Here is a 23245-nt window from a genome sequence, read left to right as displayed (position 1 = left end):
AATTGCTCTCAGCAACCCTCAAGAGACCTTGGAGTTTGCTTAGGGTGACCTCCTCTTTGTTCATGTGGTAGGTCATCCTAAATTGGTTGTACATCGGAGGCAAAGAGTGAAGCACCATGTCGATCGCCAAGTCTTCGCCGAAGTCAACATTTAACTTGCGAAGGCGGTCGACATACCTTTGCATCTTTTGCAGGTGCACGGTAAGAGATTCTCCATGACCCATCTTAGCGGAGATCATGTTAGTGAAAATCTCGTAACGCTCTTGTCTCGCGTTTTGGTGATATCTCTCCAACAAGTCTTGATGCATCTCGTATGGATACATGTCCTCGTAGGACTTTTGGAATTCGGAGTTCATGGTGGCGATCATGATGCAATGTACTTTCGTTGCATCTCGCTCATGAGTTTCAAAGGTGGTGATTTCGGCGGGAGTAGCAACTTCGGGGTTGATTTTCTCGAGCTTCTCATCGAGGACATACTCTTTATCCTCATAGCGAGCAATGGTGCGAATGTATCTTATCCATTCGCTAAAGTTCGTTCCATCGAAGGTGACCTTTTGGCAAAGGCTCATCAACGTGAAAGAACTAGCAGTAGCGTTGTTTGCGTTTGACATCTATAGAAAGGACAAAGATAGATTAGAACAAGAATCCCTAATTATCACCCAATAAGAAAAATTAGGGCTAGGATCCAACAATAACATTTACATACTAGAAAAGGGATGCCGTAATCTAATATGCAAATAAATTGAAGGTAAGTGAATGACGATTCACTAATTCTCCATTACAAAACTTAAACTATTAGTCCTAAGTGTTTTTGAGAATTCCTAGGTTCGGATGAGATTCATTGAACTATTCAATGGCATGTTTAAATCTCGATATGCCCCTCTTGTTTGTGACTGGGATGCCGAGGATCACAAAGCGGGTGTGAATTACCATGTAAATTCACATGGTGCCTTCATTGTAACGATCACCTATTCGATGTGCCGGTAAACCACACACGCTCCATCGAACTATGATAAACAATGAATCACCCTTTGCCACCTTCGCTTAGAACCAATTAGTGTGCCGGTAAACCACACACGCTCCACTAACTTCTTAGCAAGGTGCAAAGTGTAATTTCATGGGATTGCATCAATTCACTTTTCCTAAAGTAACTAAGATTGGGAAATTTTTTTAAAACGTGTAGTTACTTTGTGTTTCTTATTATACTTTTAATGAGAGGATGAGGTTGCCCTATCCTACCCGTTCGGCTAACGACCCTCCACCAATCAAGCAAGCGGTGGGTGTGAGTGTACACCCATTAAGCGCCATTTTATAGGCCGCAACCTTATACCCACCTTATAGATCGGCTTCGTGAATGAGGCCTACTAGCGGTAAGACTAGCATTTAGTTATATATATATATATATATATATATATATATATATATATATATTATTCTAGTAATATCATATAAGTATAGGGTTGTATTTTAAAACCTTTTAAAATCTAGGGTTTGAAATTTAAGTTGTCTAAATTAAAACTTTTAATCACAAATATAAATTTCAAAACTTTAGGGTAGGTTTTAAACATTTAAAACATGGAGGATCAAATAACAAATAATTCCAATTAACAATTAATATCCTAATTATCTTTATTTGATTTATCTAAGATTTCTTTCAAGATAATTATCAAAATAATTAATCATTATCATATAAGGAAATTAAATATTTTATTAGATGATAAATATCTTTAATTAGATCAAGATAATAGTCATATTTATCAAAAAATCGGATTTAGATTGATCTAATATGATTAAGGTAAGTTTCCATAAGATATTATGAAAAAATCCCGAATCTGGCCATTCCTGACGCCTGGACTCGCCGAGTACACAAGGGGACTCGCCGAGTCAGGCCTACTCGCCGAGTCCACCTTGGAACTCGCCGAGTCAGTGACTCATAAACCCAAAAATCGAATTTTGCAGGTTTGTTTCAGTTAATCAAGCAACAATTTAAAGAAAACCAAGCTAGGCTCTGATACCACTGATGGGTTTTAGCCATAAGAACTTTCCTATGTGCGCATGCAAAACCCTATTGCTCGGATCTAGGCTTTCTAATTAAACATGCTTTGAATCCAAGACTTCTAATAGCTAATTAGGTTAAATAACAACATTGAAACAGATCTAGAATCATACCTTTGAGTTCCTTGTTGATCTTGTTTGTCTTGGAGCTTCTAGAGTCACAAATGTCACTCCTCTAATGGCTTACAAACACCAATAGCAAGCAAGATGATTTAGGAGAGAGGAGAGGGGAGGAATTCAGCCAGAGGTTCCTTGCTTTAGGTTGTGTGTCGAATTCCCTCACCCCTAGGGTCTATTTATACTTGTAGACTCCTTAAGGGTTACAACCTAAACCCTAATTGGATAATCTTCTCTTAAGGCTATCCAAATCCATTCCATAGATAACCCTATGGACGATTTTGGCTTATCCAAGCCCTAGAAATCGTCCATCCTATCTAGGATAAGGATTTACAGTCTAAAGTGTAACTATCAAACAATTGATAGTTTATACCCTCTTATTTAATTAATCTCTTTAAGTCACCAAATTAATACCAATTAATTTATGACTTATATTAATCAAATAGCCATATATTATTCCTTATAATATTTACTCTCTCTTAACAAATCATCCTTCAAGTTGCTATGGTGAAGGCAACCCAAAAGGACCATGCACAACCGGATATAGTTATAGCCTTAGACACTATTCCAACAGCAAGTACAAGGATTTTCTGACTTGCAAGCCATCGACTTTCATGGGAAAGGAAGATCTAATCGGGGTCATGAATTGGATCTCGGAGATGGAGTTAGCTTTCATGACGTGCGGTTGCAGAGGAAAGCTACATACCACGTTTGCAGTGCATCAGTTTCGAGGAGGCGCTGTACGTTGGTGGAATACCTTGGGGAAGACTTTAAGCCCCAACAAGCCCCTGCAACTGACATGGGCAGAATTTATGGTGCAATTCAAACGAAAGTACTGCTCAGCTCAAAACATGCTCGAGTTAGAGAACCAGTTTCTAACCCTGAAGAAGGGAAGCATGTCAATCGATGAATACATGAACAACTTCACAGAAAAGATGGAATTTTACTTGCGTCTTGTTCCGGATGAGCTGACGAAAATTGATAAGTACGCAAAGGGACTTCCATGGGAGTACGCGGTGCCAGTGCGTCAGGCACCTACTCTAGAGGCAACTATCTGGGCTGCCAAGTCCGTGGAGGACATGATTAAGGGAAGAGCTGCCAGCAAAGTCGAGGTTGGAGAGAATAGGAAATTTGAAGGGTCTGCTAAAGCCAAGTGTGGGAAAATGAATTTACATGAATTTAAATGAATTTAAATGGTGCGAGAAGTGCAAGAAGAAGCACTCGGGAAAATGTGGCAAGGAAGTAACCTGCTACAAGTGTGGGAAAATGGGGCACTATGCCAATGAGTGCTCCACCAACAAGAGGGTGTGCTACGAGTGTCGTGAGGAAGGGCATATTGCTAAGGATTGACCAAAGAAGAAAGATGCGGGAAGGCCCAACATACCACCGAAACCGAAGGCGAGAGCCTTCTAGATGACGCTCGAGGATGCAAAGGAGGCATCAGACGTCGCTTCAGGTACCTTTTTTGTAAATGGTTTGACTGCAAATATACTATTTGATTCCTGAGCCAACTACTCTTTTGTGTCGCATAAATTTGGTGGGAAATTAGCATTGCCTGTAGAAAAACTTGATAATGCCCTGATTGTAGAAGTTGCCAGTGGCAAATTCGTACCTGTTAGTAATCGTATTAGGAACATCGTCATTGACCTAAATGGAAAATAATTTCACGAAGAGCTGTTACCCATAGAGTTAAACGGTTTCGACATCGTTTTGGGTATGGATTGGCTTAGCGCCAATGATGCCGAGATATTATGCCGAAAGAAGATAGTTAGGATAAACCCACCAGGAAAGGAATCATTTATGGTGTACGGGGACAAACGCGGAGTTAATTTTGGAATCATCTCCCTGATGAAAGCTAGGAAATGTTTGTCCAAAGGATGTGCATCATACTTAGCATTCGTAATCGATGCTAAGAAAGAAAAGAAAGAGGTGCAGAATATACCGGTTGTATGTGATTATCCGGAAGTCTTTCCTGAAGACCTTCCCGAATTACCACCTGATAGGCAAGTGGAGTTTCGGATAGACTTGTTACCAGCTACAACACCGATAGCAAAATCACCTTACCGATTAGCACCGACGGAGATGAAGGAACTTATGACGCAACTTCAAGAGTTGTTGGACAACGGTTTCATTCGACCTAGTTCATCACCCTGGGGAGCTCCGGTGTTATTCGTGAAGAAGAAGGACAGAAGCATGAGAATGTGTATAGACTACCGAGAGCTGAGCAAGGAAACGGTGAAGAACAAGTATCCATTACCGAGGATTGACGACCTATTCGATCAACTGCAAGGTTCGAGCTACTTCTCAAAGATCGATCTTAGGTCGGGATATCATCAGCTGAAGGTGAGGGAACAAGATATTGAGAAGACTGCCTTCAGAACTGGATATGGACACTACAAGTTCTTAGTTATGTCATTTGGACTAACCAATGCTCCTACAACATTCATGGATTTGATGAACATGGTTTGTAAACCATTCCTTGATAAATCTGTGATATTGTTCATTGACGACATTCTGATCTACTTGAAAAGCCAAGAGGAGCATGGCAAGCATCTACGGGAAGTGTTGGAAGTGTTAAGGAAGGAGACGCTTTATGCTAAGTTCTCCAAATGTGATTTTTGGATCCGAGAAGTCCAATTCTTGGGTCATGTGGTTAACCAGGAGGGAATAATGGTTGACCCAGCAAAAATCGAAGCTGTAATGAAGTGGGAACGTCCAAAGAGTCCCACGGAGATTCAAAGCTTTCTAGGATTAACCGGATATTATCGACGGTTTATCCAAGGCTTTTCTTCGATAGCTGCTCCATTAACAGCTTTAACTCATAAAGGAGCTACGTATACGTGGAGTGAGAAGCACGATGAGGCATTCGAGAAACTAAAGAAAAAGTTATGTGAAGCACCGATACTTTCTCTACCCGATGGAGTCGAAGATTTCGCAGTTTATAGTGATGCATCTAGAGTCGGGTTGGGTTGTGTTCTGACCCAAAGAGAAAAGGTGATATCATACACATCTCGACAATTGAAAGAGCACGAAAAGAACTACCCCACTCAGGATCTGGAGTTGCCAGCGGTAGTATTTGCCTTAAAAATATGGAGGCATTACCTCTACGATACGAAGTGCAAGCTCTTCATTGATCATAAGAGTCTCCAGTATCTCTTTAATTAGAAGGAGTTGAACATGAGGCAACGATGCTGGCTAGAACTTCTCAAGGACTACGACTGTGAGATACTTTACCACCCAGGTAAAGCAAATATTGTTGCTGATGCTCTCAGTCGGAAAGTCAATCTTGAAAGGAAAAGGCCAAGAGTGTTAAGAATTGAAGTCGTCTCGACGATTGTGGAAAGTATCAGGAAAGCTCAAGAAGAAGCCTTAGAGAAGAATGACTGAAAGGAAGAACGTTAGTGTTCGGTACAAACAGTCGAGGACTGAAGGTATTCCAAGATCGAATTTGGGTACCTAAGACGGGAGGAATAAGAGATCTTCTGATGGAAGAAGCACATAAGACCATGTACTCAATTCATCCTGGTAGCACTAAAATGTATAGGGACCTAAATCCCTACTACTGGTAGCCGACGATGAAGCTCGATGTTGCGAAGTATGTGGCCGAGTGCGTAACATGTGCGAGGGTTAAGGCACAACATCAGAAACCGTATGGGAGTTTAGAACCTTTACCTGTACCCATGGGTAAATGGGAAGACATCACCATGGATTTTGTGACTAAACTTCCCAGAATGAAGAACGGACACGACATGATTTAGGTAGTCGTGGATCATTTCACCAAGAGTGCACACTTCATAGCAGCCAACGAGAAGTGGTCTATGGATCAGCTCGCAAATGCTTACGTGAAGGAAATTGTAAGACTTCACGGTGTCCCTCTTACAATTGTATCTGATTGTGATAGTTGTTTCACGTCGAGGTTTTGGAGGAGTCTACAAGAGGAATTGGGTACGAAATTATGTTTGAGTACTGCTTACCATCCGTAAACCGATGGTCAAAGTGAAAGAACGATTCTGAAATGACCTAAAAACACGACCCAAAAATTTTCGTTTTTTTTTTCAATATAATCTAAACCGTAATATAAGTATCATAACATAAAACATACGTGATGTACCCCCAAAACATAATAAAATATTGTGCGGAAAACTGTATCATACAACATCAATCCAAAACATCAAAAGACATCCCCAGGATAAAAGCTATGCTGTGGTGTGTGCGATGCTGTCACCCCGAGCTCTTCCCTTTGCTTGCGGAAGTACTTGAAACCAAACTGAAACTGTAAGCACGAAGCTTAGTGAGCTCCCCCAAACTACCACATACCATACAATAACATATAAACACATATTGGGCCTTGCCCACTGCATCGGGCCGAAGCCCGGAAACTGCATCGGACAGAAGTCCGGAACTGACTGGGACCTTGTCCCCTGCATCGGACCGAAGTCCGGAACTAACTGCATCGGACCGAAGTCCGGAACTGACTGGGACCTTGCCCCCTGCATCGGACCGAAGTTCGGAACTAACTGCATCGGACCGAAGTCCGGAACTAACTGGGACCTTGTCCCCTGCATCGGACCGAAGTCCGGAACTAACTGCATCGGACCGAAGTCCGGAACTGTCTGACTGAACATGGCATAGCATAACACATCAACTAGCATAACACATATACGACATGCTACATCGGACCGTGGCCCGGAACACATAGTACTTAACACATAAAACATAGCACATAAATCCTGTTCGAACCACGAAGGCATCGAACATACCAACTACTGCATCGGACCTAAATCCAGAAACTACTGCTAACTGAACGGGCCGGCATTGTGGCCTTAGACCCGTTCCTACTGGAAGGAAACTCACCTCGTAAGCTGGCTGCTGAGTGTGTGGCTCGGGAAGCTAACGGCGGCTGCTCCTGAATCTCCTCGGCTACAAGTCCATAAACACACTCAATCAATACTAAACACTGCGCTTGGGGTAAAATGACTCTTTTACCCTCGGTCAAAGTCAATTATCTTTTGGGCTGACTCGCCGAGTTGGGCCACCCAACTCGCCGAGTCCCACTCTTACTTTTCACTCTTACTCACTGCTACTCGTCGAGTCTGGCATCGACTCGACGAGTACCCTCCTGATCCAAGAACTCAGACAATCTTCATCCGACTCGCCGAGTCGGATGAACAGACTCGACGAGTTGTTCTTGATCCCAAGAAGATTGCCTTGGACTCGCCGAGTTGTATGAACAAACTCGTCGAGTCCCTCCATCACTGAGTCTACTCTCAACTCGCTGAGTCCACTTCCTGACTCACCTCGTACACTCGACACTGATAAAACTGAAGGACTCGGGACTCGCGACCCGACTCGTCGAGTCGTTCTTACGACTCGCCGAGTCGCCGCCATGCAACTGATTTTTACTTGATTTTGTTTGAATCCAATGCATACAATTGATAGATCTGAGTCCAATAAGCTGTTTTACCACGTAAAGTTTTCAACTTTACGTGCACAACCTCATGAATAAGGGAAATAAGGCTAAAAGATGCATAAAATGGGTAGATCTATGGTTATCATGCAATATAACTCCAAAAAGACAGTAGATCTGGGCTCTACAACACCCCAACATTCAGATACATAGATATATCGACTTAATAAGACGTTCATGCAAGTGTAAGGCTTGAAACAAGCACCAACTAGCTCTTAGGAGAGCTCTAATGGAAGTTTAAAGCATATAATAAGATGGAACTCCGAAAATACCTCAATAAACTCTGATTTGGCCTTGGATCTTTGCACTACAACCCTTCTCCTTGCTTCTTTCTTCTTCTCCTTCTTCACACCTTCACAAAGAGGGCACCAAAACACATATAAGCTCTTCAATGGAGGTATGGGGCTCTATCACTGCGTTCTCAGGGTGAGGGAGGCGAGAATGGGGGCTATAAGGTGGTATAAATAGTGGGCAACCCGGGGATTTTAGGGTTTCACCCAGACAGATGGACTCGCCGAGTCGGGGATATGGACTCGTCGAGTCCCCGGCTCACGCGTGCCCTCAGACGCGACCCAACTCGGCGAGTCAGGCTAGGACTCGCCGAGTCCCTCTTGAAAAACTCACTATAATTACCAATAAATCAACATACCGGGAACGGGTCGTTACAATTCTCCCCCACTTGTCTCAGACTTCGTCCTCGAAGTCTGCTATGGCTGGATCTGCAAATAACTCCGGGTAGTGCGCTCTCATCTCCTCCTCAGCCTCCCACGTCCATTCAGACCCTTTCCGGTGCTGCCACTGCACCTTTACTAGCTGAATTACCTTGTTCCTCAAGGTCTTGGTCTTCCGTTCCAGAATCGCGACCGGCTTCTCGATATAATTTAGGCCGCTATCAACCTGAATGTCCTCTAAGGGAACGACTGCTGTCTCATCGACCAAACACTTCCTCAACTGCGACACGTGGAAGGTGTTGTGTATCAGACCAAGCTCCTCAGGAAGATCTAACCGATAAGCAACCCGACCCACCCGGGCCAAAACTCTGAAGGGACTAATAAATCTGGGGCCCAATTTGCCCCTCTTCCGGAACCTGATGACACCTTTCCAAGGTGAGACTTTCAGAAGAACCATATCTCCCACCTGGAACTCCAAGTCCGAACGCCTCCTGTCGGCGTAGCTCTTCTGCCGACTCTGCGCAGTCTGCAGCCTACTACGGACCTGCTGGATCAATTCCGTCGTCTTGAGCACCACTTCGGTGCTCCCTATGACTCGCTGACCGACCTCGCCCCAACAAATCGGGGTCCTGCACTTCCTGCCGTATAACATCTCAAAAGGAGGTCGATCAATGCTCGCATGATAACTATTGTTATACGAGAATTCCGCTAACGGAAGATACGTATCCCAACTGCCCCCAAAATCTAGAACACATGCCCTAAGCATGTCCTCGAGAGTCTGAATCGTCCTCTTGCTCTGCCCGTCAGTCTGAGGATGAAAAGCGGTGCTGAAATGGAGACGAGTACCCATCTCGTCGTGGAATCGCTTCCAGAATCTGGACGTGAAACGAACATCTCGGTCCGACACCACCGATACCGGCACTCCATGACGTGCCACAATCTCTCGCACATAGATATCGGCTAACTTTTCCGCCGATATACTCTCCTGAATCGGAATAAAATAGGCACTCTTCGTCAACCGATCCACTACTATCCATATCGAGTCCACCCCGCGTGCGGTCCTAGGGAGTTTGGTGACAAAATCCATGGTGATGTCCTCCCATTTCCACACGGGAATGTCTAACGGCTGCATCTTGCCGTGAGGTCTCTGGTGCTCCGCCTTGACCTTCCGACAGGTCAAACATCTCTCCACATACCAAGCGACATCTCGCTTCATGCAGGGCCACCAATAATCAGATCGAAGATCCCGATACATCTTCGTCGCTCCTGGGTGGATAGAAAAACGAGACTTATGAGCCTCGTCCATCAATACTTGCCGTACCCCACCCCAGTACGGCACCCATATCCTACCATGAAGTGTCAACAAACCCCGACTGTCGTAATCAAATGAAGCTACTCGGCCCACTATCCTCTCACACTTCTGCCTCTCCTCCTTGAGGCCCTCCATCTGAGCCTCCTTGATCCGCTCCAACAACGGAGTGATCACTGTCATCCTCATACACAGATCTCTGATAGGGGCCGTCGACACCTTGCGGCTCAGGGCATCGGCCACCACATTGGCCTTCCCTGGATGATAAAGGATCTCACAGTCATAGTCCTTCAGCACGTCTAACCATCTCCTCTATCTCATGTTCAAACTCGGCTGATCCATAAGATATCGCAAACTCTTGTGATCCGTGTAAATAGTACAGCAGACCCCATAAAGGTAATGTCTCCAAATCTTGAGGGCAAACACAACCGCCCCCAGCTCCAAATCGTGGGTAGGATAATTAGCCTCGTGAGGCTTCAACTGTCTCGAGGCATAAGCTACTACATGGCCTCGCTGCATCAATACTGCTCCCATACCTGTGATCGAAGCATCACAATAGACTACGAAATCCTCTACTCCCTCTGGCAAGGTAAGGATCGGAGCCTCGCACAATCTCTGCCTGAGAGTCTCGAACGCCGCCTGCTGCTCAGGCCCCCAACGAAAAACCACCGACTTCTTGGTTAGTCGGGTGAGCGGCACTGCTATCTTGGAGAAGTCCTGAATAAATCTCCGATAATACCCTGCCAACCCCAGAAAGCTCCAAATCTCAGATGGAGACCTCGGGACCTCCCACTGCATCACGGCCTCAATCTTGGCCGGATCTACCAAAATACCCTTCTGGTTGACGAGATGACCAAGAAACTGCACCTCGCGCAACCAGAACTCACACTTGGAGAACTTTGCGAAAAGTCTCTCCCTCCTCAAAGTCTCCAACACCTCCCGCAGGTGCTCCTTGTGCTGCCCCTGTGTCTTGGAATACACCAAGATGTCATCTATAAACACTATCACCGACCGATCCAGCATCGGTCTGCACACGCGGTTCATGAGATCCATGAATGCGGCTGGGGCATTGGTGAGCCCAAATGGCATCACCACAAACTCATAATGACCATACCGGGTCCTGAAAGCAGTCTTCTGTACATCCTCATCTCTAACCCTCATCTGATGATAACCGGAGCGTAGATCGATCTTGGAGAACCAAGACGCTCCCTGAAGCTGATCAAACAAATCATCTATCCTCGGAAGTGGGTAACGGTTCTTCACCGTTACTTTGTTCAACTCCCGATAATCAATGCACATACGATGCGACCCATCCTTCTTTCTCACAAATAAGATCGGCGCTCCCCAAGGCGAACTGCTCGGCCGAATGAAACCCTTGTCTAACAGCTCCTGAAGCTATGTAGACAACTCCTGCATCTCAGGGGGAGCAAGTCGATACGGTGCTTTGGCTATCGGAGCCGCACCAGGAACTAGGTCGATCCTGAACTCAACCTGCCTCTCTGGAGGTATCCCCGGTAAATCCTCGGGAAACACATCCGGGTAGTCACGAACAACAGGAACATCATCAATCGCCGTCTTGCCCTTCTCCCGGGCATCCAAGACGTAAGCTACAAAACCGGCGCAACCCTGCTGAACGTAGCGCCTCACCCTCGCGGCGGAACAAAAGATCGGTCCTCGCTGGGGCCTCTCGCCCTGAATCACTATCTCTCCCCCACTGGGAGTGCGAACCCTCACTAGCTGTAGCTCACAATCAATCACCGCCCCATTGGGGCTCAGCCAATCCATGCCCACAATAACTTTATTCCCACGCAGGGGAATAGGAACCAAGTCCACTAAAAACTGCTCATCAAATATCTGAAGGGAACACCCTCTATGTACTCTGCCGACCCTCACGGTCCTATCATCTGCTATCTCAACCTCTAGTGGACAATCCAGCTCCCCTGGAGCTCTGCTAAATCTCTTGCTAAGCGCAAGCGATACAAATGATCGGGTAGCCCCCGAATCGAACAATACCAAAGCAGGGATGCCGTTCACCGAGAACGACCCTAAATAAAACATATCATCAAGTAATATTCAAACGATATAATAACAATTAAAGATGAAGGAAAGATTCATACCCGTCACCACATCAGGAGTCGCTCGCGCCTCTTCTGCTGTCATCTGAAATGCCCTGCTCTTCGCCACCGGCGCATCAGCTCGGCCCTGCCGGCCATCCGTAATCCTCAGGGTGGCAGGGGCAGGTGCAACCACCTTCCCTGCTGCAGCTAAACTGGGACACTGGGACCTTTTATGTCCCCTCTGATTGCACTGAAAGCAAATCAGATCTGATGTTGTAATCGTAGTAGCAGGGGCCGTACAATCCCTACTCAAATGCCCAGTCCGACCGCACTTGTAGCAGCCGGAACTCCCTGCCTTGCACGCCCCCTCGTGCAACCTCCCACACTTGCCACACCGACCGTGGCTCTGCTGACCCCTGGACCTGTGATCTGAAACCTTGGGCTTTTTGCCCACACTGCCTAAACCCGAAACCGCCTCCGGTTTCCTCTTCTTCTCCATCTCGAGATCAATCTCCTTCTCTCTGGCTCTAGCAATCATGTCGTCCAGCGTTTTACAACTAGACCGGCTCACAAACATGCGAATGTCACTCCGCAGCATCTCATGATAACGGGCCTTCTTCATATCCTCATCGGCTGCATACTGAGGAACAAGAAGGGCCCTCTCCCTGAACTTGGCGGTGATCTCCGCCACTGTCTCGGTAGTCTGGGTAAGATCCTGGAACTCCCTAGCTAACTGTTGCACCTCGATGACCGGTGCAAACTCCGCTCTGAACCTGGTAGAGAAATCAGCCCAGGTCATGGCATCCAGTGCCGCATCATCCCCGATGGCATGTCCGACCTCCTCCCACCAGTCTCGTGCCCTGTCCTTCAGAAGACAGGACGCCAATCTGACCTTGTCCCCCTCGGGACATCTGCTAGTGCGGAATGCGTTGGCCACATCCGCCAACCACCTGGTACTCGCTATGGGGTCCCGTGCCCCATGATAGTCAGGAGCCCCGCATGCCCTGAACTCCCTGAACGTAAGTGTGCGCGACCCCATCACGGCCGCCATCTCGGCACGGAAAGTACTCAATCTCTCATCCATCAGCTCTAAAATACCCTCCTTGATCGAACCGAAGATCACAGGAGTCTGCTCTAGTATTATGCGGGTAACCTCAGAAGAAAGGAACTCCCTAGTCTGCTCATCCATTTGCCCGGCCTCCGGGCCTGATCCCGATCCTGATCCCCCTCCGGCATCTGAACTGTCGGCTGCTGGCCTCGGACGCAAAACTACCATTCTGAAACATATCATAACAACATCAGAACACTGAAATATCTCAAGGGATCATGATACTACTACTAGCTTCCTGGTCTTGTCTTGGCCTTCCTTAATTCGAGTACGGATCCTCTGCTTTCAGTAGTATGGGCCCCTACTACCTTCCACATCTATCCGTACTTTCCTCAAGAACTGCCTTGACTCCACCAAGTCACTTCTACTACTGCCATTCTCTGCTACTCTCATCCTAGGCTTGCCCTAGGGAAACTTCAAGCTCAACGCGACTGGTCCTCAGCTGCTGTAGGTCTCCTCATAATGCCAGTTAGCCACCACCTAAACACCATCACATGTGATGAGGATCAGATAATCCTTCAAGTAAAAGATCCGCCCCTACAACGGTTGGACTCAAACAAGAGCTGCGCAGTAGAGCCAGTTCCAGCACTCTGGGATTATTCAAACCTGATCACATGTGGTGTGACGTGTTCACCTAATGGCTAACTCCCACTACTCAGAACCCCACTAAGCACGAAGCAAGTAGCATTCGGACACGGGAAATAGACTCAGGCAAAACTATTCTTATAACAAGAAACTGCACTAGCATAGGATGCTAAGCTCATACTATCAGGCATAACCTAAACAGGCTATCCTACTGCTGTCTACTCAATTCTAGCATGCAATACTCATAAAGCTGCAACACATAAGCAGGCACATAAGGCATTCTCCTAGATCCTTAGCCCTATACTAGCATGCTGTTCTACTGAAACTGAAACTGAACAAATAACTTGTATGGGTAATTTGGGAGTACTTACTTGAGCTCGGCTGACCGCATGCACACACCTCTATCTTGTTAAAAACAATTCTTTCTTTCAAGTGCTTTCAAAATTCTTTTTGTAAAACATTTTTATTTTACTAAAATCTTTTATTTCCCTTAGTTTGAGTTCAGATACACCCGGAAGTGTATCCGAATCCCTCAAACCAGGGCTCTGATACCAACTTGAAACGACCCAAAAACACGACCCAAAAATTTTCGGTTTTTTTTTTTTTCAATATAATCTAAACCGTAATATAAGTATCATAACATAAAACATACGCGATGTATCCCCAAAACATAATAAAATATTGTGCGGAAAACTGTATCATACAACATCAATCCAAAACATCAAAAGACATCCCCAGGATAAAAGCTATGCTGTGGTGTGTGCGATACTATCACCCCGAGCTCTTCCCTTTGCTTGCGGAAGTACCTGAAACCAAACTGAAACTGTAAGCACGAAGCTTAGTGAGCTCCCCCAAACTACCACATACCATACAATAATATATAAACACATATTGGGCCTTGCCCACTGCATCAGGCCGAAGCCTGGAAACTGCATCGGACCGAAGTCCGGAACTGACTGGGACCTTGTCCCCTGCATCGGACCGAAGTCCGGAACTAACTGCATCGGATCGAAGTCCGGAACTGACTGCATCGGACCGAAGTCCGGAACTGACTGGGACCTTGCCCCCTGCATCGGACCGAAGTCCGGAACTAACTGCGTTGGACCGAAGCCCGGAACTGACTGGGACCTTGTCCCCTGCATCGGACCGAAGTCCGGAACTAACTGCATCGGACCGAAGTCCGGAACTGTCTGACTGAACATGGCATAGCATAACACATCAACTAGCATAACACATATACGACATGCTACATCGGACCGTGGCCCGGAACACATAGTACTTAACACATAAAACATAGCACATAAATCCTGTTCGAACCACGAAGGCATCGAACATACCAACTACTGCATCGGACCTAAATCCGGAAACTACTGCTAACTGAACGGGTCGGCATTGTGGCCTTAGACCCGTTCCTACTGGAAGGAAACTCACCTCGTAAGCTGGCTGCTGAGTGTGTGGCTCGGGAAGCTAACGGCGGCTGCTCCTGAATCTCCTCGGCTACAAGTCCATAAACACACTCAATCAATACTAAACACTGCGCTTGGGGTAAAATGACTCTTTTACCCTCGGTCAAAGTCAATTATCTTTTGGGCTGACTCGCCGAGTTGGGCCACCCAACTCGCCGAGTCCCACTCTTACTTTTCACTCTTACTCACTGCTACTCGTCGAGTCTGGCATCGACTCGACGAGTACCCTCCTGATCCAAGAACTCAGACAATCTTCATCCGACTCGCCGAGTCGGATGAACAGACTCGACGAGTTGTTCTTGATCCCAAGAAGATTGCCTTGGACTCGCCGAGTTGTATGAACAAACTCGTCGAGTCCCTCCATCACTGAGTCTACTCTCAACTCGCTGAGTCCACTTCCTGACTCACCTCGTACACTCGACACTGATAAAACTGAAGGACTCGGGACTCGCGACCCGACTCGTCGAGTCGTTCTTCCGACTCGCCGAGTCGCCGCCATGCAACTGATTTTTACTTGATTTTGTTTGAATCCAATGCATACAATTGATAGATCTGAGTCCAATAAGCTGTTTTACCACGTAAAGTTTCCAACTTTACGTGCACAACCTCATGAATAAGGGAAATAAGGCTAAAAGATGCATAAAATGGGTAGATCTATGGTTATCATGCAATATAACTCCAAAAAGACAGTAGATCTGGGCTCTACAACACCCCAACATTCAGATCCATAGATATATCGACTTAATAAGACGTTCATGCAAGTGTAAGGCTTGAAACAAGCACCAACTAGCTCTTAGGAGAGCTCTAATGGAAGTTTAAAGCATATAATAAGATGGAACTCCGAAAATACCTCAATAAACTCTGATTTGGCCTTGGATCTTTGCACTACAACCCTTCTCCTTGCTTCTTTCTTCTTCTCCTTCTTCACACCTTCACAAAGAGGGCACCAAAACACATATAAGCTCTTCAATGGAGGTTTGGGGCTCTATCACTGCGTTCTCAGGGTGAGGGAGGCAAGAATGGGGGCTATAAGGTGGTATAAATAGTGGGCAACCCGGGGATTTTAGGGTTTCACCCAGACAGATGGACTCGCCGAGTCGGGGATATGGACTCGTCGAGTCCCCGGCTCACGCGTGCCCTCAGACGCGACCCTACTCGACGAGTCAGGCTAGGACTCGCTGAGTCCCTCTTGAAAAACTCACTATAATTACCAATAAATCAACATACCGGGAACGGGTCGTTACAGATTCAGACGTTGGAAGATATGCTGAGAGCATGTACCCTCGAATTCCAAGGGAATTAGGACGAGCACTTACTTCTGGTAGAATTCTCCTACAACAACAGTTTCCACTTGAGCATCAAGATGGCACCTTATCAAGCCTTGTATGGACAGAAGTGTCGTACGCCGTCTTGTTGGCTTGAGGACGGAGAGAAGCAGTTTATGGGCCCCGAGATAGTCCATGAGACTGCTGAGAAGTTGAAGGTGATTAGGGAAAGAATGTTAGTAGCCTAGGATCGTCAGAAGAGCTATGCTGACAAGAAAAGACGACCGATAACCTTCAAAGTTAGGGATTCCGTTTTACTTAAAGTCTCACCGTGGAAGGGACTTATACGATTTGGGAAACGAGGAAAGTTGAGTCCAAGGTTTATTGGACCGTTCAAAGTTCTTCAGAAAATTGGGAACCAAGCTTACAAGCTGGAATTTCCCGAAGAACTCAATGGTATTCATAACACCTTCCATGTGTGTTATTTGAGGAAATTCACGGGAGATGTTCCCAACATAATTCCAATCTCAGAGTTAAGGATGGATGAGAACAAAAGGCTGATCGAAGAGCCCGAGGCAATTGTTGACCGTAAGACTAAGAAGTTACGACGCAAGATGGTCGACTTAGTGCTAGTCCGATGGAAACATTCGAATGGGCCGAATCTCACTTGGGAAACAGAGGATGACATGATGAGTCGCTATCCACATCTGTTTGCTGATGCATGATTCTGGGACGGAATCATCCTAAGGGGGAAAGAATTGTAATGCCCGGGTTTCAGGGCTAAGCATTTTTGTCAATGTAATAGTCTAGGTCAACTCTTGTAACTCTTTTTGAAGTAATAAAGATAAAATATTTGAGTATTATGTGAATTATGTGTATTTATGTGCTTATTATTTAATTATAAATGTATAATTAACAAATAATAAAAATAAGCATCAAAATTAAAGTGTGGGATAAGCCTGATATCTCTACATAAAGTTGTAGTGTCCGAAACAAGGATTCCAAGGATATAAATAACACTGAAATCCGAGTTATAACAAAGAAGTTATGACCCGTCGAAGTTTCGCGACAGAACCGGCACGATACCGGAAAGCGTAATAAGTAAATTTACAATAGAGCAAGATTTAGTCTTAGCAATCTAAAATAAAATCGTAGAATATGTTACACTAAGAACATCGATAAAAAGAACGCCCAAATCTGACTTCGTATGAAGAAATTATGATTTTTCGAAGTTTCGAGTTAACAGTGTACAACCCGAAATTCGAATATTAGATCGAGCGGTTTTTAGCCGACACGACCTAAACGAGAATCGAAGATCTCGATAAGAGTAGTGTAACGAGAAAAAGATGGGCGAAAACGGACATCGGATGAAGAAGTTATGAGAATTTAACGGACCAATCCTATCTTGGTCTGTTAATAATATAAAATTTAAAATCGAGTCAAAATTAGTTGATAGAGTCTAAATGAAAGTTGTGGAGTACGTTCCCGCCTTCGCGTGGATATAAATAATGTCGAAAACGGAGCTCGTATGCGAAAGTTACGATTTTTTAAAGTTAAGTGTGCAAATTGCGAAATCTGATGCGAGATGGATGACGTGGCCGCATCTGGGCCGTCGCTTGTTGACCAAGGCTTCGCTTCGGATTGTGACACGTCGCCCTTCGCATTACGCCCCGCATACGAGGTTCAGAACGCCCCGCGTACCTCTGGTCTTATCCGGGTCTTCTTCCGAGTGCGAGCCAGCTGTGCAAAGTTGGCACCCATATCCGGAGCTACGCCCCGCGTAGAGCTCTGAACGCCCAGCGTAGCGAGGCCCTCGCAGCTATAAAAGGAGGCCGAGGCTGCCTCCATTTTCACACCAAAAATCACTTCTCTCTCTAACTTCTTTCTCTCTCTACAACCCCAAACCACCCCTAAGCCCTAGATAAAACCCCTAGCACCCTAGGGAAGCCCCGAGGCTCCCGGAGTCCCGAGAAAAAGGAGTTTTTCGGTTTTGAAATGCTGCTCCAATTAAGTTCCGGTTTTCGATAAAATTCGCTGTAAGTGTGCTACGCTTACGCAATTTTTAATATAGCTTTCAAATAATTATAGGAATGTTATTAGGTCCTTAAAATAATTATTTGGGTTATTATTATGAGTTATATTGAGTGTTATTAACGCTTATATAATAATAATAATAGTCAGACAATTAATTTGTCGTTGTTATCATTAGACTAAATCCTAGTGGTATCGATACTAGGTTTTATCAAAGGAAAATCGTTGTGAGAGTATCGAAGCGCTATCCGAGTGCTGAGTCACCACCTTTCAAGTGAGTGCATAGTACTTTCAGCTTACATATAGATATGAAGTATTTTATATAAATTATGTGCAATGTGTGCATATTATCTGAATACTTGCTATCTATGCTGGATGAACGTTTTATATATGTTTTCAATGATTTAAACTGTATATGTATTTTATATCTACAAAATGTGTTGGGTAAAACATGAGTAGATGTAATAGTTGTTGTGTGACAAAATAAAATAATGAGAAGCCTCGTTATAGATGTTATTGATGATCCAGTCATCTAGCGGAGTATAGATGACGACCATGGACTATTCTAGATAGTCCAGTGGAACACTAGCAAGCTTGCAACCTGTAGGTGTTTATTCGAACTGTGTGTTTATTTGAACTGTGTGCTCACCAGATGTACTCCATCCCCCACATGGTTGCCTTAAGGAGATTTGTTGTTGAGGAATCCCCTTAGTAGTAGTGTCCACCCCGATGATAATCCTTAGGATAGGTCCCTTATGATAGATTCTTAGGGACGTAATGTGAGGATAACGGGAACGGGTAATTGGGTATGTTTAATTTAATGAAGTTAATAAACTTATTTATTGTGGGTTGAAAACACTATGTGCTCACCAGGCTCCCAAGCCTGACCCACTTAGTTTTATGTATTACAGGTAGTGGAGCTTGAGCATAGATATGATGTTTGGACGAGGGATTACGGATATAGGCCTGTAGATATGAAATAATGTAGTAAGGCTTATATTGTACTGTTTATGCTTTTGATCTGTACGAACATGACATCCCGAGTCTTTTAATGAAATACATTTCTATGGAAATGATTTTGATAAATCTTTATCATATTTTGTTTTGGGACAAATTCCGCAACACTTTTATTTAAAATGTTACTCTGATTTTTAAACAAAGCATAAACAAACCGGTCTTTTCTGGTCGTGAATTGGGGGATGTCACAGTATAAAACCCATCAGTGGTATCAAAGCCTTTGGTTTTGTTTTCTATTAGCATTATACAAATTTATGAACTTGACACTTTAGGGTTTATGGCCAATAAACCCTAGGAGGCATGCTTTTCGAAATTAGGGTTCTTGAACCCTAAATTTCGAATTTAGATAAGGGTTTTTCAAACCCTTTTCTTAGCCCCCAAGATTTCGAATTCTAGGGTTTGCCAACCTTAGGGTTTTCGAATTTAGCCTCCTCCCCAAGACAAGATCCTAAATTTTAGGGATTAGGATAATGCCATATCTTGTAATTATCTTTTAATTGTTTAAACATGGTACTTAAAGATTTTGAATTATCCCATCCCATATTTTCAAATTTTAGGGGATTTAAGGGATTAAGTTAAATTAATTGTTTAATTTAAAAGATAATCCTTAAAGATTTGATAATTAAAATTAACTGTTTAATTTTGGGATAATTATTAAATCAAGAGTTTTAATATTTAAAATTTTAAAAATTTAAAAGTTTTGAATTTCAAAAATTTTAAAAATGAAATTAAAACCCTAGTATTTTGAAATGTTTAAAATACACCCTATACTAATATAATATTACAAGATTAATATATATATATATATATATATATATATATATATATATATATATATATATATATATATATATATATATATATATATAACTTAAAATGCTAGTCTTACTGTTAGTAAGCCTCATTCATGAAGTCGATCTATAAGGGGGTATAAGGTTATGGCCTATAAAATGGCGGTTTAATGGGTGTCCACTCTCACCCACCGCTTCCTTGATTGGTGGAGGGTCGTTACTCGAACGGGTAGGATAGGGCAAACCCTTCCTCATTAAAAGTATAATGAATTATAAAAGTAACTAAATCTTTTTACAACAATTCCCAATCTTAGTTACTTTAGGAAAAGTGAATTGGTGCAATTCCATGAAATTACACTTTGCACCTTGCTAAGACGTTAGTGGAGCACGTGTGGTTAACCGGCACACTGATTGGACTCTAAGCATAGGCAACAAAGGGTGACTCATTGTTTGTCATAGCTCGTTGGAGCGTGTGTGGCTAACCGACACATCAAATAGGTGACGGTAACAAAGAGGGAACGATGTACATTTTCATGGTTATTCACACCCGCTTTGTGATCCTCGACATTCCAGTCACAGACTAGAGGGGCACATCGAGATTTAAACATGCCATTGAAAAGTTCAATGAATCTCAAAGGAATATAGGATTTTTCAATACATTTAAAACTTAATATGTTTTTCATTTTTAATGGTGGAGAATTAGTGAATCATCATTCACTTACCTTCAAATTATTTAAATGTTAGATTACGACATACCTCTTCTAATTTGTAAATAATGTTGTTGGATCCCAGCCCTAATTTCTCATTTGGGTTTTTAATTGGGGATTCATTTCTAATCAAACTTTGTTCTTTTTTATTTCAGATGTCGAAAATCAACAACAATGCTTCCGACTCAAACTCCTCCGACTCTTTCTCACTCATGAATTTATGTGTTAGAGTGATCTTTGACGGGACCAATTTCAATGATTAGATCCACAACATCCGAATGGTCACTCGCTACGATAATAAAGAGTATATCCTTGACGAGAAGCTAGAGGAAATCAACCTCAACATTGCAACTGCTGAAGAAACCGCTGCCTTTGAGGCCTATGAGCGTGATGCCACGAAAGTCCATTGCATCGTGCTAGCGACCATGACTGCAGAATTCCAAAAGTCCTATGAGGATATGTATCCCTATGAAATGCATCAAGACTTGATGGACTGGTACCACCAAAGTGCGAGGCAAGAAAGGTATGAGATCATCAATTCGATGATCACTGCTAAAATGTGTAATGGAGAGTCCCTTACCGCTCATCTGCAAAAGATGCAAAGATATGTTGATCGCCTGCTGAAGTTAAATGTTAACTTCGATGAAGAGCGGGCAATTGACATCATCCTTCACTCCTTGCCTCCCTGCTACAACCAGTTCCGCATTACTTACCACATGAGTAAAGAAGAGGTCACCTTGAGCAAGCTTTAAGGCTTGCTAAGGACCGCTGAGAGCAATCTCAAGGATAAGTCTATTTCACCGACTCCCACTCCCACTGCTGCGCCTATCTTGGCAATAGGTCAAGGAAAGGGTAAGAAGAGGAAGTCTCCCTCAAAGAGCCAAGGGAAAGTCCCAAGATGGCATCTCTTCTAGTGGAACCAAAGCTGGTTCTACTAAGCACAACTCCAACCCTAAGGAGTTAGAGTGCCACCACTGCCACAAGATATGGGCATTTGAAGAGAAGCTGCCCAGAATATCTGCAAGCCATCAAGGATGGGAAGATCAAGCCATCTTTCGTAGGTATTTACACAATTAAATCTAATGATTCATCGCATGCTATTTCTTAGGTTCTTGATACATGATGTGGTTTTCACATATGTTATGATTTTCAGGGACTAAGAAGAAATAGGGATGTGGAGCAAGGAAGGATAAATCTAATCATGGGGAACAGAAGATCGTCACATGTCACCAAGATTGGAGTTTATTCCTTAGTACTTAGTATTGGACTAGGTTTAGATTTAAACAATTGTTGCTATTCGCCAGATATAGCAAGAAACATCATTTCATTTCATGGTTTATATAGACAAGGTTTTAGATATTCATTTGATAATGAAAAGGGTTCCATTTATGCTTATCTTAATAATGTTTTATATTTTGAAGCATTGCCTTGTAATGGAATATATGAGATTGTGATGGTTGTAGATAACTTAGGAAATGATGTATTGTGTGTGGATTCTTCCAATAGTATGGATAAAACATGCTTGTGGCATTGTCATCTTGGACATGTCAACAAGAAACACATAGACCAACTCCAAAAGGATGGGGTGTTGGAGTCATTCAACCTTAGGGACGATGACGTGTGTGAGTCTTGTTTACTTAGAAAGATGACCAAGTCACCCTTCACTGGAACTTGTGAAAGGGGTGAGGGTCTATTGGATCTCATACACACTAATGTGTGTGGGCCCTTTAGATCCACCACAAGAAATGCGAAACGCTTCTATGTGACTTTCACCGACGATTATAGCAGATATGGGTATATCTACTTAATCAAGCACAAGTCGGAAACCTTTGAAAAGTTCAAAGAGTTTAAACAAGAAGTGGAGAATCAATGAGGCAGGAAAATCAAGATGCTTCGATCCGATCGAGGTGGAGAGTATCTAAGTCTTGAATTCCATTACTACCTCAAGGAATGCATAATAGTTTCGCAATTAACGCCACCTAGGACACCGCAGTTGAATGGTGTAGCTGAGAGGCGTAATAGAACCTTGCTGGACATGGTTCGTTCCATGATGAGTCGTGCTTCGCTACCTATCTCATTATGGGGTATGCCTTAGATATTGTCGCCCATATCCTTAAGTTAGTCCCTACGAATAAGATTGCCAAAACACATCACGAGATGTGGACAGGGAAGGCTCCCTTGTTAGCACATATCAAGGTTTGGGGTTGTGAGGCTTTCGGAAGACGAGACTCACGACAACCTCGAGCCTCGCAGTGAGTAGTGTATTTTCATCGGCTACCCGCAGAAGTCCTTTGGATATCTCTTCTATATACCGAGTAACAATGTTGTCTTCGTTGCGAGGAGAGGGGTTTTCTGAGAGAGAGAACTCATAATCCAAGGGGACAGTGGGAGGCTAATCGATCTTGAAGAGATCCAAGAGTCGAGTGATGAAGGAACCTTTAATGTTGGCTTCAACCCAAGGAGGAAACTTCGGTTGAACCGATTGGTGAATCAATACCTCTTAGACGTTCCAGTAGAGTTAGTGGTCCACCCGTGTTGTATGGTTTTCATATAACTACCAAGGGTGATACGTATATTAGTGATAGTACACTAATAAATTT

Source organism: Lactuca saligna, chromosome 5 (assembly GCF_052625555.1).
Source record: "Lactuca saligna cultivar CGN05327 chromosome 5, ASM5262555v1, whole genome shotgun sequence".
Taxonomy (NCBI): domain Eukaryota; kingdom Viridiplantae; phylum Streptophyta; class Magnoliopsida; order Asterales; family Asteraceae; genus Lactuca; species Lactuca saligna.
Note: the sequence above shows the minus strand (reverse complement) of the source record.